At 42.4% G+C, this 17,544-nt stretch overlaps 1 protein-coding gene across 1 annotated transcript in view; it reads right to left on the bottom strand.

Annotated features, from left to right (window-relative positions):
- lysmd4 (LysM, putative peptidoglycan-binding, domain containing 4) overlaps positions 1-14,114 on the bottom strand; it is a 56,344-nt gene extending 42,230 nt beyond the window's left edge. Inside the window, exon 1 of the mRNA XM_084334600.1 lies at positions 14,098-14,114. The gene's annotated coding sequence lies outside the window, so the exon portion shown is untranslated. The remainder of the gene's footprint in view (positions 1-14,097) is intronic.
- Positions 14,115-17,544: the final 3,430 nt, after the last annotated feature.

A 17,544-nucleotide genomic window follows, 5' to 3' on the forward strand; every position in this document is an offset into this window, starting at 1 on the left:
ACTTAGGGAGGTGTCACGTCTTAGACTCAAACATGAAAGTTGTAAAAGATACTTAAAGATATAAGAGATGAAACACTTTTGAAGGTATTTATTATAAAAAGTTAACAAGCAAATGTAATATAAAAGTGAATAAGCAAAGTATTTATACAAGGTGAATATAGCAAGGTACAATTGAAATCTAGATTGTTACAACCGGCCGGTTGAGTATATAAAAGAAAGAAGCACAGTCAAGTCATTGTGAGTCAGTCCAGCATGTCTCGTCCGTGGAGTCCAGTCAGTCCGTGCAGCAGTCAAAGCAGAAGAAGTAGAAGTGAAGTCCAGTGGTTTCTCTGTCAGGGTGTTTTATTGGCCCCCTAGTCCAGTGTGTATGTGTCTTTGTCCTGAGTGCACGTTGTGTGTCTGTGTGTATTGGTCCGCCTGTATGTCCGCCGTGCATGAGTGCGTGGAACGCACATTTACGTGCAAGTTTGTGCGTGTGTGTCTCTATGATAACGATCTGTGATTTAATGGAGTCTGGAATATGTGACTGGTCGTATATTAGTTGGCTTGTGGCATTTTGTCATAATGAGTTGCACTGTGTGCGCGTTGAGAGCGAGGGTGTATGTATGTGTGTGTGTGTGTGTGTGTGTGTGTGTGTGTGTGTGTGTGTGTGTGTGTGTGTGTGTGTGGAAGATGTGTGCGTGTGACGTGTGTGTAGGTTTGTGTGTGAGAGGGACGGAACCATGCACCAGGGGTCAGCTGCAGGTCACTGATCTGTGAGTGGCCCTCTGGCTGAGAGAGAGACGTTATATAGTGTGGTGATGGGAGAATGTCTCTGCTATTAATTTACATGATACGTGTCATATTTCAACAGAGGCCATATCTGAAATGCAAAGTGGTAGGGCTCCTGGAAGAGACGGTATCCCACCAGAAATGTACCTCTCATGTTGGGACGTAATTGGACCCCTATTACTTAATGATTTTATACTCAATCAAGGAGGGGAACTTCCATAAGAACGACAATATTGCACTCATAACAGTCCTCCTTAAAAAAGACAAAGACCCCACCGATTGCGGTAGTTACAGACCCAGGGACCGAAACTAAAGCCCGCCGCCCGCCAGGGGCGGTCTGTTTTTACCTTTGGCGCATGACACTTAGAGGGCTGCCCGCCGTGTGGCGTGTAGTTCATAACGATACTCTTGTGCGAGTACAGATTATAGCCGCTCGTCTTTTTTTTCTCCGCCGCGAGATCGTTAAAAAACTACAAGTCCCACATCGCACTCAAGTCAACGGTCCAATCACAGTAGAGTGACGTGACTGGTTTCATGAGAAAAAAAAGCAAATGACCAATCGGAAGCTATCATTTGGCTTGTTTACTTCCGTCTGCTCTAGTCTATATCGGACCTCCAAGAGCTAACGTTACTGTTTAAACAATGACCCAGTCAACTATTCACTTTTAGTTTAATACATGACGAGGCATTGTCTAACGGTATCTAGCTGGCTAGCTACTGATAGCTGCTGATATCAACAAATGCTCCAGCAATAGTCTACTCAAGTGCATAATACCTCCGTTCCCTCGTTAGCTAGCTTAGCTAGCTCACGTTGATCCATCTGTCCCAGTAAACTAAATTGTCTTAACGTTATCTACCGGGCTAGCAGTAGCTACAGATAGCTCCTGATATCAATGTCTTATAACATTGATTGAATGCGTATTCTAGCTGAGGGCATGTTGAATGTGATTTGACAAAAGAACGGTAACGTTATAAATAGGGTCCAGCTGCATCGCCGGAGAATCCTTGCATGCTGAATGTAGGGTCTAGCTGAATATAGGGTCTAGCTGCAGGGCCGGAGAATCCTTGCTGGAGCTGGAGGCTACTCAAGTATACACACAGACAGTGGAGCTGTTTGCAGATAGCAAGCATTTTGACTTATTGCGTGGTGGCGATGTCTCGCAGATAATACAACTACAAGTATGATTATATAATATATATTTTATTTAAAAAAAAGATTGTATATAAAATATATATATATTTTTTTTTAATCAAAAATTTTTTGGCAGGTAAGAAATATGCTTGGCGGGTAGACTCTTCCCATCTACCCGCCACTGGCCGGTGAGTCAAAAAGTTAATTTCGCTCCCTGTACAGACCCTTAAGCCTCCTCGGAACCGATATCAAGCTGTATTCTAAGGTATTAGCCATCAGACTCCAAAAGCATATGACGTCTTTAGTTCATCCGGACCAGACTGGCTTCATAAGAGGCCGCTTGATCACGGATAATATAAGACGATTACTACACGTACTAGATGCCAGCAAGGATGACACCACACCTAAGGCGATGCTGTCCCTGGATGCAATGAAAGCTTTTGATAGGTTGGAATGGTCTTATCTATGGGCAGTATTAGAAAGGATGGGGTTAGGAAAAGGATTCATTGATATGATTAAAGTATTATACAAAGACCCATCGGCCATGATTACAACAGGTATAATCACCTCCGAAATCTTTCCGGTATCACGCTCTTCTAGACAGGGTTGCCCTCTTAGTCCCGGACTATTCGATTAGAAAGGATGGGGTTAGGAAAAGGATTCATTGATATGATTAAAGTATTATACAAAGACCCATCGGCCATGATTACAACAGGTATAATCACCTCCGAAATCTTTCCGGTATCACGCTCTTCTAGACAGGGTTGCCCTCTTAGTCCCGGACTATTCGATTTATCATTAGAGCCTTTAGCACAATATATAAGACAATCCCAATTCATAGAACCAATAGCAATCAAGGGCACACAACATAAAATTTGTTTATATGCGGACGACGTAATACTGTTCATGCAAAACCCTAACACCGCAATGCCTCATCTTCTCAAGTTGATTGATGACTTTGGCAGTCTATCGGGATTTAGGATAAATTGGCCAAAGTCGGCTTTCCTTCCACTTAATGCCCCTGCAAAAAATATACTCCTTCCAGAAGAAATACCAATGGTTAAACACTTTAGATGTTTGGGAGTAGAGCTGCCGCGGTATCGGTATTACCGCGGTATCGATGTTACATCATGCCCACCGCAGCGTTGGGCTGAATACCGGCATCACCGCTGTTTTTTATTATATTATTATTATTACGCTCTCGTTGGGCTTGCGGCTCTGCAGATATACCCTACTTCTCTGTCGAGATTCCAAGCGACCCTATTGGGTACCAGAAAAGTCACATGAAACACTGCAGACCACTGATTGGTCAGAAGAGATACGCGTCACATGCTTGGAGCATCTTGCAGTGCGTTTACTTCCTGAATCTCAGCCATCACAACACGGCTAATAGTACGTTAGCTCCCACCGGAGTGGATTACCGACGCCGTCGCTCCTCAGGGAACGAGGCATAATGATTTTACTGCAACGAAATGTTATAATAAAAGCCCTTCGTTCTATACACTTGTCTGATTGAAAACTTTATTAACAGACCGCAGAATGGGTACAACTCGGCACGCTCTGAGCAAAGAAAGGAACTTAGATATTAATTGAGTAACGCTTGCCTTGCTATGTGGTCCGGTAAATACGAACGTGTAACTATACTAACGTTAATGCCACAAATCGAATACCTTTGTAATCATAAGTAGTAACGTTATAATAATAAGAAGAAGAAAGGGTCGGGGGGGTAACCGGCGGGCGCGACACCGAGGGGAGACTTCGAATCCGTGTTTCACTTTTAATAACGAATGCGTGCATGCCGAATCCCAAACAATATTCATGCTGCAAAGTCATCCTCTAAAGATAGACATTTAGACTAGAGGCAGGCTATATGCTATATAAAGAGTAGACTACAAAAAAAATGCATTCAAACTTTTTTTTTGTGTGTGTGTGTGCGGTAATACCGCGGCGGTAGGAAATATTTTGCAAATGTGTGCGGTAAGGAAAACATCAATACCGCGGCAGCTCTATTTGGGAGTTGAAGTATTCCCTACTATAAGCCAAACGGTGAAGTACAATTACATAAAAATCCAAAATAAGATCAAATACGACTTTGACAGGTGGTCAAAACTTAAAAACTCAGTTCAGGCACCAATAGTTAAGATGGATGTCCTACCTAGAATCAACTTCATTAGCTCAATGCTACCGTTACCCCCTCCAGATGGTTACTGAAAAAAATTACACTCTACCGCATACAAATTTATTTGGAATAACAAACCACCACGTATAAAAAGATCCACCGCACAGAGAAACAAAGCCGATGGAGGTATGGCATTTCCAGATTTTTACCACTATTTTAAGGCGTACACTTTAAGACCACTGACAACCTGGTTTGATTCCCAAGCATCAGTATCCTGGAGAAATTTAGAAGTAAATATAGTAGCACCACATAGACTGCAGGATATAGTATACAACAAATTATCAATTAAGCAATGCGAATTAAAATTTGGCCCCATTATTACTCATGCGATCCGGATATGGCGTGAAACACAAAAAAAATATTCTAACCCACATAAATGGCATAGTCATACTCCCCTATTCAATAACAATGCACTCCTGATTGGAAAACGACCTATAAGATACCCTAAATGGGAAAAGCAGGGCATACACACATTAGGAGATGTTTTCAACAAACAGGGTTTTTGTAGATATGAAGAAATACATAAAAAAATGTATCTCACCAGATCCAAATATTATTTTTACGCACAGTTATTGGTATGTTTGAAGGCTCATGGAGTCCCATTAAGGATACCAATTGAACACCACAGATACCACAAATTCTTCTATGAAAGAGAGACATCGAGAGGTTTTGTATCAGATTTTTATCATCAATTACTAACGTCCTAGTATTAAATCCTCCCCCTAGACTCAGTCTGGAGGAGGGATATACCAAACCTGGAAATAAATTTTTATTGGCAAGAAGCCTGGGCAAACATTCAACTTGCGTCACGTAACCCGGACCATCAACAAATCAATCTTAACTATATTCATAGGACATACCTGACTCCTATAAGATTGAACAGAATGGGACTTAAACAAGACTCCAGATGCTCCTTATGTACAAATGGGGATGAGGGTACATTTATGCACATGTACTGGGATTGCCCACCAGTTAAGATATTCTGGAAAGAAGTATCCCAGCAATTATCAAATTTCTTAATTCTGAATATACCCGTACACCCCTCTGTATTGCTGTTGAATGATGTTTTTGAGTTTGCAGTCCCTATACAGCTAAAGAGATTAGTTTTATCTGGTATCACAGCTGCTAAAAAGCTGATAGCATCACGATGGTTTCAACCGGAAAAAAATTGTAGGAAGGTTTGGATTCTTACATATCTCGATGTGATTTATCTAGAAATATCGACAGCAAGGATTTTAGGTGTCAGTGAATCCAAAATTGCAATGTGGTTAGAAGTGGTGGAGAGAATAAAAGCTAGCATATGAATTGTAGTGCCTGGTAAGGAGCGAATGATAATGGATGGATTATCCAAGTGGGGGTCCGGGGGGGGGGGGGAGCAAGCGAGAGCATATGTGTGTAGTGTTCATTCATTGTTCGTTTAGCAGCCTGATGGCCTGGGGGTCCATCAACATGGACCCCCTGCAATTTGCATACCGCCCCAACAGGTCCACGGAGGACGCCATATCCCATGTGCTGCACACAGCAGCATCACACCTGGACAAGAGGCAGGGGAACTATGTGAGAATGCTATTCATCGACTACAGCTCGGCATTCAATACCATAGTCCCCTCCATACTCATAGCCAAGCTCAGGGACCTGGGCTTGGGCTATGACCTCTGCCAGTGGGTCTTGGACTTCCTGACTGGCAGACCCCAGGTGGTGAGAGCAGGCAAATGCACCTCCTCATCCATCACCCTCAACATAGGGGCCCCCCAGGGCTGTGTTCTGAGTCCCCTCCTCTACTCCCTGTACACACACGACTGTGTGGCTCAGCGGAGTAGCAATACAATCGTCAAATTTGCTGACGACACAGTGGTGGTGGGCCTGATCTCTGCCAACGACGAGAGGGCCTACCTGGAAGAGGTCAAGGTCCTGGCGGGATGGTGCCAGGAAAACAGCCTCTCCCTGAACGTCAGCAAAACAAAGGAGATGATTGTGGACTTCAGGAGGTCGGGGGTCAAGGACTACAGCCCCCTCAGCATCGACGGGGCACCGGTTGAGAGAGTCAACAGCTTCAAGTACCTCGGAGCCCACATATCCGAGGACTTGACATGGACCATACACATTAACAGTGTGGTGAAGAAGGCACGACAACGCCTCTACTTCCTCAGGCGCCTAAGGAAGTTCCAAGTCAGCCAGAAGATCCTTAAGAACTTCTACTCATGTACAATAGAGAGCATCTTGACCGGCAACATCACCTCCTGGTTTGGGAATAGCACTGCAAAAGACCAAAGCAGACTACAAAGAGTGACACGTTCAGCCGAACGCACAATTGGAGGGGGGCTCCCCACCCTCCAGAACATTTACTACAAGCGTTGCAAGGGGAAGGCTAAGAGAATTATTAAGGACTCGAGCCACCCGAACAACTGCCTCTTTGAACTGCTGCCGTCAGGCAAGCGATACAGGAGTCTCAAGGCGAGCACAGAAAGACTCAGAAGTAGCTTCTATCCCCAGGCCATCAGGCTGCTAAACGAACAATGAATGAACACTACACAACAACAACCACCAAACACACATAGCACACACATCCACACGCACACACTCACTTTAAACAAACACACTGTAGCACCCACTACACACACTTTATAGCACACACCCACTTTAAACAAACACACTGTAGCACCCACTCCCCACACTTTATATTTATGGATGAAGGATTGCACTACAACTCGTACACCTTACTGTAAATTGTACCTAAAATTGTACCTCATCCCATTTCTGCTTTGCACTAGATAGTACTGTACATTAGTACACTGCATAGTATTGTGTATTGTATATTATATGGTAACTCAGAACATTGTACATATGTCTATACCGAACAACTGTGACCTCATTTTCTTCTTCTAAATTCATGCTATATTATGTTATTATGTTATTTGATACTATCTTGTCTAGCACAGTCTCTGGAGCGTAACAGTAAGAAGCATTTTGTATGAAAGTATTCTGTACTTCTGTATGACAACTATTAAAGAACTTGAACTTGAACTAGGGTATTAGATAGCAAGTATTAGGTATATATCTCGTATAATACATTTATTTAAATGGTGATTTAATTGGATGTGTACTGTTAATTAATGCTTGTATATCTAATTTTATGTTGTTATGTTTATGTCTATATGTATGTTTAAAAAATTATAAAAAAATTAAATATAAAAAATAAAAAATAAAGCTTATATATATAGTGTCCTTACCTGGTATCTGATGTAAATGCAAAAAAAAATAATCCAATTATCTGATCGCCATTCCAGTTATCCACAGCGATCCTGTCTCCAACATTGTTGGGCATTGCACTTCAACGGGCGGGTGGGGTCAGTAGTCCAAACCATCCCTACAAGCGTGTGTTTTGCCGGAGTGTTTAGGACCGCCCCCACGCCGCAGCTCAGTAGAGAAAATAAACAAACCTGTTTCTAACTGGGTACAATAATGGCCGAAGGCGTTAGAGGGCGGTATAAGACCGTCTGCCAGCTCAGACACACTCAGAACAGTATGCACAAGGTGCCCCGCTGAATTATGAAATAGCGATTAAAAGAAATACCGTGAGAAAACCGTAGATCTACGCTTCCGGCACTCAACGATTGGGCGACAGAAACTACGTGAACGGCACCGGAAGTGTTAACACTTTCAGCGCTGGACCCGACTATAGTCGGGTTAACGCGCTGAACATTGAGCGCTAGGACCCCCGAAAACCAGAGTATACTCAGGTTTTCATCGTTATTTCTAGGGATGCCCCGATCGATCGGCCAGTGATCGGTATCGGCCGATATTCAGTATAAATATGAGATTGGTGAATTCCGATAATGCTTTAATTTCGCCGATCGTGAAAACCGATTGAAGACACACGCGAATAACCTGATCCAATTCTCAGCAGAGTTCTCACTCACTGACTTCTCTCTCAGGCACACAGCTGCTGCTGCAGCGCACTGCGCCTCCCCCTCCCAGACCCATGTCAACAACAAATGCTCCGGCAATAGTCTAGTGCAGTGTTTCTCAAAGTGTGGGGCGCGCCCCCCAGGGGGGGCGCAGAGGCATGACAGGGGGGGCGTGAGCGACCGGGAGAAATGTGTGTTTTACGCAGTTTTTATGTGCTGAACACACGCCCATAAAACAAAGCATGCGGTCATGCCTAGGGATGCCCTGATCAAGCGGCCACCGATCGTTATCGGCCGATAATCAGTATAAATATGCGATCGGTGATCGGTGATAATGCTTTATTTTCGCCGATCGTCAAAGCCGATCTCATTCGCTGAGTTATGTCTCAAACACCGGGTGTTGCGGGGTCTGCTCCTCCCTCCCGCACGCATGTAAACACGGGTCTAGTCTAGTGAGACGGGACACGGGAGGACGGCGTCGGCGTCTCCCTGAGCTAACGTTAGCTTAGCTACCGTTACAAAATGACCCAGTCAACTATTCACTTTGAGTTTAATACATGATGAGGCATTGTCTAACCGAACGGTATCTAGCCGGCCAGCTACCGATAGCTCCTGATATCAACAAACGCTCCAGCAAGTCTAGTAGAGATGTGTATGATACCTGTTAGCTGTTAGCTGTTAGCTCACGTTAGTTCACTGTTCCAAACAAAATGTCCCATTGAACTAAATAATTCACTGAGGCGTTGTATTAACATTATATATCCGGCTAGCAGTAGCTACAGATAGCTCCTGATATCAATGTCTTATAACACTGATTCGATGCGTATTCGAGCTGAGGGCTTGCTGAGCACAGTTAAGTAACGTTATACCAATAGGGTCCAGGTGCAGCTCCGGAGAATCCTGGCCATAGCTCTGCTCGAGGCTACTCGAGTATAGGTCCAGCTGCAGCTCCGGAGAATCCTGGCCATAGCTGGAGGCTACTAGAGTACACACAGACAGTGGAGCTTGTTGCGTGGTGGCGATGGCTCGCAGATAATACAAGTACAAGTCTAATTATATAATATATATATTTTATAAAAAAAAGAAAAAAAATTATATAAAATAAATTTTAATTTCTTTTAATCAAAAACGATCGGTATCGGATCGGTATCGGCCGATATGGCACACGACGATCGGTGATCGGTATCGGTGGCAAAAAACGTGATCGGGGCATCCCTAATAATAATACTTAGAATAATAATACTTAGACAAACGCACGCAATTGGCATAAGTGTAAATTATGCATTAGTCACTCAGTTTTAACATCGACGCACTTAGCTCAACTCGTTCGCCAGCTTGCTGTGGAGCCTATGGTCACAAGTTCGAATCACTCTTAGTTCAATTTTTTTATTTTTTGTGTACGTTTAATTAATTTATCATCTCTCTATATCAGGGGTCAGGAACCTTTTTGACTGGGAGAGCCATAAAAGCCAAATATTTCTAAATATATTTCATTGAGAGCCATATAGTATTTTTAACGTATAATGAATTAAATATGTCTTACTTTTAATGCGACTTCTGGTGCTGCATGGTTTTGCTGATGGCCTTGTAATCTGGTTCATACGTGGTGAGGTTGAGCTTCATGCAGGCGTTGAGGCTTCCATCAGTTAAACGTGAGCGTAGGTTGGTCTTAATGTTCCTCATATGCAAGAATGACTGCCCACATGCATATGTAGAGCCAAACATGGTCAATATACGGCAATACTCATGCTGCATTGTGTGGTATGTCACAGGAAGCTCGTTCCAAGTTTTAAGAATCAGCTGGTCTTCAGGTTGAAGATTTTTAATTTCTGTCCACTTGTGTTCCCTCGCCAGCTCTGCTCGCTATATCTTCAGCTACAGATACTATTAGCTGCATCTTCAAAACTAATTTCTGTTTACTTTTAAATGACACAGTATTATTAAGAAATATCACAAGTATTAAAAAAAATATATAAAAAAAAAAAAAAAAAAAAATCACTCAAAATTCTGGGAGCCATATGCTGTCACCAGAAGAGCCATATATGGCTCGCGAGCCATAGGTTCCCGACCCCTGCTCTATATTAACATAACTAGCTATTCATATCAATCGAAATAACGTTCATCTCTCTATATTAACGTAACTAGCTATTCATATCAATTGAAATAACGTATTGTATTGTTTTCATCTCTATATTAACGTGATTCCATCAACACATAGGTCATATTTAGATCACAGGCTGGTCATGCATAATCTCGCCCCCCAGACTCTTCTACCGAATTGACTAGGTCGCGCAAGTCAATCAATAGATTACACTTTCTGTAGGCCGCCTAACACTCACCTACTCATTCTGTTGTGACACAACATGACATGTTAGGGTTGTCACCTTCCGTGATCGCGTTTGAACCAATGTGTAAAAAATCTGTTTTAGATTAGGCTGTAAAAATCATCAATTTATTGCCATCATGGACCAATAACAGAACAGATTGACAGGTGGTGACAAAGCACAAGACTTAGGGGCCCCCCAGGGCTGTGTTCTGAGTCTCCTCCTCTACTCCCTGTACACACACGACTGCTCAGCGGAGTAGCAACACAATCATCAAATTTGCTGACGACACAGTGGTGGTGGGCCTGATCTCTGCCAACGACGAGAGGGCCTACCTGGAAGAGGTCAAGGTCCTGGCGGGATGGTGCCAGGAAAACAGCCTCTCCCTGAACGTCAGCAAAACAAAGGAGATGATTGTGGACTTCAGGAGGTCGGGGGTCAAGGACTACAGCCCCCTCAGCATCGACGGGGCACCGGTTGAGAGAGTCAACAGCTTTAAGTACCTCGGAGCCTACATATCCGAGGACTTGACATGGACCACACACATTGACAGTGTTGTGAAGAAGGCACGACAACGCCTCTACTTCCTCAGGCGCCTAAGGAAGTTCCAAGTCAGTCAGAAGATCCTTAAGAACTTCTACTCATGTACAATAGAGAGCATCCTGACTGGTAACATCACCTCCTGGTTTGGGAATAGCACTGCACAAGACCGAAGCAGACTACAAAGAGTGACACGTTCAGCCGAACGCACAATCGGAGGGGGGCCCCCCACCCTCCAGAACATTTACAACAAGCGGTGCAGGGGCAAGGCTAAGAGAATCATTAAAGACTCCAGTCACCCGAACAACTGCCTCTTTGAACTGCTGCGGTCAGGCAAGTGATACCGGAGTCTCAAGGCGAGCACAGAAAGACTCAGAAGAAGCTTCTATCCCCAGGCCATCAGGCTGCTTAACGAACAATGAACACTACACAACAACAACCATCAAACGCACATAGCACACACATCCACACGCACACACTCACTTTAAACAAACACACTGTAGCACCCACTCCCCACACTTTATAGCACACACTCACTTTAAACAAACACACTGTAGCACCCACTCCCCACACTTTATATTTATTGATGAAGGATTGCACTACAACTCGTACACCTTACTGTAAATTGTACCTAAATTGTACCTCATCCCATTTCTGCTTTGCACTATATAATATTGTACATTAGTACACTGCATAGTATTGTATATTATATGGTAACTCAGTTACGTCTATTCTGCATCGAACATTGTACATATGTCTATACTGAACACTGTGACCTCATTTTCTACTTCTAATTTACATGCTATACTATGTTATTGATACTATCTTGTCTAGCACAGTCTCTGGAGCGTAACAGTAAGAAGCATTTTGTATGAAAGTATTCTGTACTTCTGTATGACAACTATTAAAGAAACTTGAAACTTGACTGGGCATTTATTTAAAAAACATACATACCCTAACCACATAACAGATATTTAAAAAGTAATTAACAGGCATGTTCTGCAACAGATATCCACTCTTGAACAATGAAAAACTCCTAATAACTAGTTACGTTAATATAGAGAGATGATAAATTAATTAAACGAAGAATTGAAAAGAATTTAACTAAGAGTGATTCGAACTTGTGACCATAGGCTCCACAGCAAGCTGGCGAACTAGTTGAGCTAAGTGCGTCGATGTTAAAACTGAGTGACGAATGCATAATTTACACTTGTGCTAATTGCGTGCGTTTGTCTAAGTATTATTATTCTAAGTATTATTATTATCTACCGGCGTGGCGGCAAAACCTGCATTATTATTATTATTAAAACCTGCGTGTGTGAGCGCGTGGGGGCAAAAACAAAATGCGCATGCTACCGGCGTACACGCATCCCCCCCACGCCCCTCCCAGTGAGCTGTGGTGTTCCACAAAGAAGCATACTAGGACCGCTACTGTTCCTAATTTATGCATTTTATTTATGCACAAGTCTGCTTGTGACTGCAACTTGTTCCTGTTTGCGGACGACTCAGCCCTGCTGGTCTCTGACAAGAACAAGTTACAGGTTGAAAAAACCCTCAGCTCGGAACTAGGCAAAATCTGCATATGGCTCGCTGATAAACTATCATTACACATGGGCAAAACAGAGTCCATTCTCTTCGGTTCAAATAACAAACTCAGCAAGACCGACGGCTTCTCAGTTACAGTGGGTGACAATATTGTCACAAGGAAAGATGAAATTACCTACCTGGGTTCCATCCTAGAGGCTAATCTTTCCTGTGACAAAATGGCATCCGATGTAATAAAAAAAAGTCAACCAACGAACTTGATTCTTGTACCGGATCTCCTCTCTGGTAAACAAGAATACCCTGAAGACTCTGGCAGGAGCACTCATTCAAGGGTACTACGACTATGCTTGCACCTCATGGTACCAAAGCACCTCAAAGGCGCTAAAAACAAAATTACAAACATCTCAAAACAAACTGGTCAGACTACTGCTTGACCTTACTCCTAGAACCCACCTCACCCCTGCCCACTTTGACAACCTAGGATGGCTTAGAGTAGACAACAGAGTACAGCAACTTGCAATGGGCCTGGTCTACAAGATACACTACACGACCAAGGTACCCATGTACATGTCAAAATACTTCCCAAAGGTCAGTGAATACCACGATCACAACACCAGAGGGAGCTCCACAAATCATGTTAAACCCAGATTCGGCTCAAACAAGGGACTAAACACGTTTCGCAATTATGCCACATCAATGTGGAACGCCATACCCAAAGCTGTAAAGGAATGTGAATCACTACCCACTTTCAAAACCACTCTCAAAGAACACCTACGGGAGACTGCAATTCGAAACTGGCCCCTGTAAATGTCCTAACCCAACCCCCTCCAATGTACAGTAAATTACCTAGTATGGTTGTCAATAATCCAATGTACAGTTTTGCTTGTACAGTTGTACAGTGTTCGCCCCCCAACCCCTCCTACCCACCCCTCCTCCAATGTACAGTTTTTACGTCAAATGTATATACTCTCTTTTCTGGACTCTTTTTGTATCACAAACAGTACTGTATCTGCAAATCTGGTATGTCATAAATGTATAGATGTAGCAGTACTGTCTATCTGTATGTCATGTACAGTATGTCATATATGTCATGATGAATTGAAAATGGGGGGCCCTGATGTAAACAAGACGAAAGTCTTTCTCTGGTCTGCATCCCTTTAACAATTGTGTGTATTGAGATGTTGTGTTGTACCCATTCTGCAATCTGTTAATAAAGTTTTCAATTAATCAATCAAAACCATCTAGCCACAGGTATGCAAACAATTAGGTAGCAAATGTAAACAACATACACATTAAAATAAACTGTTAACATCAACACTGAATAGCAATGCAATATTGTTTATACTGGCTAGACTGACTGCATTGTGTTGAATAACTTTTTATTTTTTTTACAACCCCTCAGATTTACCAAACGGTTAGTAGTTTCGCATTTGACATTCAGCATGTGCCCAGATTCCCACTCTGCCGACACCGGAGCCAACATATGTCAGCGAACTTTAGAACTCGAACCTTCGCTGGTAACGTTCGCTAACATCCCAGTATCTAAAGGACGCGTTTGAAACCTTGTCATTCAGAGCAATGAATACACGCCGGCTCGACACTGACGTGGGGTATTTCACCGTGTTAGTACATGCAGTCTGCCTTGTTTCTACCCCTGTTAGCCGCCGTTAGCAGTTAGCTGACAACAGAGCAACTCACCTCTCAGCGTTCGCCGACGCCGACAGCCAGCAAGTTTTTCTAGGCTCCTGAGTCTCACGTCTCAACAGGCCCCGCCCCCTCGGGTTCGGAAGGCTAGAGACCACTGTACTTCCGCGTTACATGGAGCTCGTGAGGGAAGGGGGAGTTTGATTGATTGATTGAAAACTTTATTAACAGATTGCAGAATGGGTACAATACAGTACGGCTCAATACACACAATTGTTAAGGGGATGCAGACCAGAGAAAGACTTTCATCTTGTTTACATCAGGGTCCCCCATTTTCAATTCATCGTAACATTTATGACATACACGATATACAGATAAACAAGGGGGAGGGGGGGGGGAAGAGAGCGCGGGGGGATAAAATGAATGAACGTTGATTAGAGCCTCCCTTTCCCCCCTCCCCCCGGCTATCTCCTAAAAATCTAATTGATCTAAATCTGAGGGGTTGTAAAATAAAAAAAAAAGTGATTCAACACAATGCAGTCAGTCTAGCCAGTATAAAACAATATTGCATTGCTATTCAGTGTTGAACTGTTGATGTTAACAGTAATTATTTGAAACTGGGTTAGATGGTGCAGTCGTGGTCACACGCGGTTACACGCCGTGTTACTAGATGATCAGTACGCGCGCACAAAGATGCGCTCTATCCATTCGTTGTGCGCTACGCGCGTGCGCGTGCGTGGCGTGTTACCAGTTCCCATATTACGACTGCACCAACCAAAGTTCCAATGTAGAAATGTAATGGCCTTATAGATAAACAAATACCAATGATCATTATCATCAAGACGAAAGTCTTTCTCTGGTCTGCATCCCCTTAACAATTGTGTGTATTGAGCTGTACTGTAGGCCTACTGTACCCATTCTGCAATCTGTTAATTAAAGTTTTCAATCAATCAAATTACGCCTCTGCCAGAGAAGTCCAAACCAGACACAGTGGTGAGTACCAGCTATCACCAGTAATAAATCTGAGGGGAGAATTATTACATCCCCATAATACTGCTTCAACCAAGTCAAGTCAAGAGTTTTATTTGTCACGGCATACAAGTATACAATGAAATGCGGGTGGTCTTGCCCGCAACGATGTGCAATACAGTAGTACAACATATAATAGAATCCAATAAAAACAACATTGTGCAATAAACAGGTAACATAGTGGGACATCTCGGTATCTGTACATAGTTATTTACAGAGCATGTAGGACATGCTAGGTCCTTTGGTAGTGAAATACACTGTTACTGTTGCTATACTATTTTTAAAGTGACCTTTCCTTTGTGGCCATAAGTGTGGGCGTGTGCAGCATGAGTGTGTGCCTGCTCATGTTAAAGTGAAGCCGGTTCTGTTTTTGTAGAAGAAGCCAATGTTTGCAGAAGTTTGCTGAAAAGATCATCTACTGTATATGCTATTTAAACATACATTTCCCATCAAGCCATGCCCAGATATTTATATTCAGTAACTCTCTCAATGTTTACTAGAGCTAAAAAATATTGATTATATGGCATACATATATCCACTGCAAATGGATCTAACTAGAGCTGGGTTAATTTGTTTTAATCAATCTTAATTTTAATAATCGAATATCGATTCACAAAATCCCAGATCGATCTTACATACAAAATTAAAAAAAACATACATTGTGTTACATTGTGTTGACTTCTATACTGTGTGTTTACTGTGTGTTCGTCACATAAATAAGAAGTAGATTAATGTAATTTATTGTAAACATAAAACAATATTTTTTAATAATGCACCAGGTTAGAGGGTTCCTTGTACAATTTACAGCATTAGCTCTCTGAGAATCTCTTTCATATTCAAGCTAAATCTGTATTGTAATTGAAATATCACTAACCGAATCAATAGATAGGAGCTGTATTGAGAGATAGTATGGGTGTACAGTGGGTGTACAGTCCCCAGAAAGAAGGGCCGGTGCCCAAAACGTGACAGCAAGTAGGTGGGGCTCTGCAGGGTTCCTGAAAGATTTTTCATTTAAAATTTCAAACCTTTATTTAAAGTCGAAAGGCAACTGAGGTTTCCCTCATTTACAGTCACATTGAGTGTACATACAGAAAAGCATATAAAATCACACAGCATAAAATCACAACAATACAAGACGAGGCAAAAAGCAAGGATAACAAATCAATTAAAACACATATCTTGATTGACAAAGGTTGGAGATCAAGGTTTTAAACTCTGCAACAGGGATATCATAGAAAAATGCAGATGTACCCTGTTCTGAGCAAACTTGGGGGACCTTAAGGACCCAACCAGTCAGAACGGGTTCCATAGGTTCCAAAATTCCATTCCAATAATGATGTAGTATAAGGAGGTAGCTTACCAATAATAAGGGCCTTAGAAAACATTCAACAAATACCAGTGTTTGTTGCGCCTCTCCATCACGTCTGACTCATGAGCATTCATGTATAGGCATAGCAGGACTTTGATGCATTTGGACATTGTGTATTTCGAGCTTTCGACAGTAATGTTACTAGAGACTAGATGAATGTGGGCTGATATGAATATCACACCAGTCGGCCAGATGGTGGCGCTATAATAAAAGGTCAAAATGTATAATACCGAAAAGCCATAACTTCTCCACTGTAAGTGTGATTGACACAGGACTTTATACATCCACCTTGATATGTCCACCTATCCATACTCTAAATGGTAAATGGACTGCATTCATATAGTGCTTTTATCCAAAGTGCTTTACAACTTATGCCTCACATTCACCCGCACACAGACAGCGGAGGCAGCCATGCAAGATGCCAACCTGCTAATGGGGAGCAGTTAGGGGTGATGCAGTGATGCAACCACTGAAGAGTATGCAACATGCTAAAAACAACATGTTGCTTAAAGCTGACCAATGACAACTTGTGCTACTTAAAGCTGACCACAAACACAATGACCAATGAGGACAAGGGTTAATATAGTTTTTAATTTTTCATTTGTTTTTATTTTTATTTCATACATTGTTTTTTTTCCCCAATTCAGTTTAGTTTCAGTTCGTTTCCAGAGTATGCTCATTTCTGTTTAGTTTTTATTGTTTAATTACATTTGTATAGTTTGTTAGTAATTTTCTTTCTAAAGACTAGTTTTTTTTTATAACTAAAAAGTTTAGTTTTTTCCACACCTAGTTTTACTGAACTATAATAACCTTGATGAGGACTCATTCCATGAGCTACATACAGTAGGGGCATCATAGCAAAATGCAGATTTACCCTGTTCCGAGCTCCTCCAGAGTGTGAGGTACAGCCTACATGAGGCAGCTCCTCTTATCTCCTCTAGTATTGGGACAGCAGGCGACATGAAGGCAAGAAGAACACAGTAATATTCAGGTTTTTGGTACTGTATACTGTACCCAAAGACTGATGTATCATGTGGCCTCATTGGAGACCTGTTGTAGCATTAATATACCTCTAGATGGTGATAATGATCTTCCAGATGTCC

The sequence above is a fragment of the Notolepis coatsorum genome, assembly GCF_963971535.1.
Source record: "Notolepis coatsorum genome assembly, chromosome: 18".
Taxonomy (NCBI): domain Eukaryota; kingdom Metazoa; phylum Chordata; class Actinopteri; order Aulopiformes; family Paralepididae; genus Notolepis; species Notolepis coatsorum.